We start from the raw sequence: 1,427 nt of genomic DNA on the forward strand, positions 1-1,427 counted from the left end.
GTTGCCTTCAGGCCCAGGCCGCCCTTGAAAAAGAGATCTGAGATCTCAATGGGATTTGCCTGGTAAAATAACAGTAAATAAATAAAATAAATAAAAATAAATAATAATAATAATAAAAAAAGATGGATTTCGCTGGCAGATTTTTAGCCGGGCCAATCAGAGAAGAGAAGGAGGAGTTTTGAACAATGTGGACTTACTGTGCAGTGTCTGCTAGTTATTTTAGCATACGGCAGTGGAGGAAATGAATGAAGTCAGTCTGTGTTGATAAGGCTTCAAATTAAAATAAATTTGTCTGACAAAGCAGCAGCTCTCATTTACAGTCGTCTCGTTTGGCTCTGTACTTCTCTCCTCTCAATAGGGTTGTTTACAGCACACGTGATTTCCAGTATCTTCTTAGCTTAGCCTCTGTCACAGCGACATACATCGCAGCCAACTGATCCAATCATTTTAAACTTCAGTAGAGGCCACGCCTCCTGCAAGAAATCGATTCTCAATGCATCAAATCCAGACCCTTGTCCGAAGCAAAGTGAAGGACAGGGTCTGGTTCAAACCAGGCTAATTGCGAGGTAACGCAAAAGTATTGCGAGGTAACACAAAAAAGTATTGCGAGGTAACGCAAAAGTCCCCTCGCTGGCTCCGTAAACATATATACGGTCGGTTGGTCAGATATTTTTATGGCTTGTTGAGGGAAATACTGTATGTTGCTCATTTTTGCACATTTTGCTGCGTCCACTTGGAGACTGTAGTGTCTCTGTTTGGTCTCTGGTTCCGTTTCGGTTCGGTTCGGCTTTGTCAGCTGCTGGACTCTTCTCTCTCCCTCGTCTGCTCACTTCTGCTGTCGGTGGCTGCTGCTTCGGGGCTGAGCCGGCTGGCTGGTTCCGCTATCGGTGGCTTCTGGGTCGAATGTCAATAAAACTCTAGTCTAACATTTGAATGACGAAAAGACTATTTCTTCAGCTTTGGACATGTTTATTCAGCGAGAGACACTAAAGAGGGTCCACACAGCTAGATGTTTACTAAGACTCTGCCCCCAGGAGACGCGTGAGCATGCCTGATGCTCGCTCCCGTATTAAAGGGCCATAAACACCTGAAAATTCACCACAAGACCTTTCTGCATTTTCTCCCCAGTTTCACGACGAGCTTTGTACAGAGCTTCCTACTTTCCAAATCCTGACCGGCAGCTTCTGGCCGGATTTACAACTTTGGTTAAAAAGGGGAGGGTCTTGCCGGCCGGCCGAGGACTGCTGAGAGATTTCATTGGCTTAGCTCAATGTCGATCATGAAAATCAACCAATAGGCAGTCGTGATCGACAAAAATTGTTTATAATAACTGAAGTGGCTGATATCAGGAAATCCTACTAATGGCTGGAAAAAGCTGGACTCAAGGACAGCACAGAGGCACTTATCCTAGCTGCACAGGAACAGGC

The sequence above is a fragment of the Austrofundulus limnaeus genome, unplaced genomic scaffold, assembly GCF_001266775.1.
Source record: "Austrofundulus limnaeus strain Quisiro unplaced genomic scaffold, Austrofundulus_limnaeus-1.0 Scaffold385, whole genome shotgun sequence".
NCBI classification, from domain to species: Eukaryota; Metazoa; Chordata; class Actinopteri; order Cyprinodontiformes; family Rivulidae; genus Austrofundulus; species Austrofundulus limnaeus.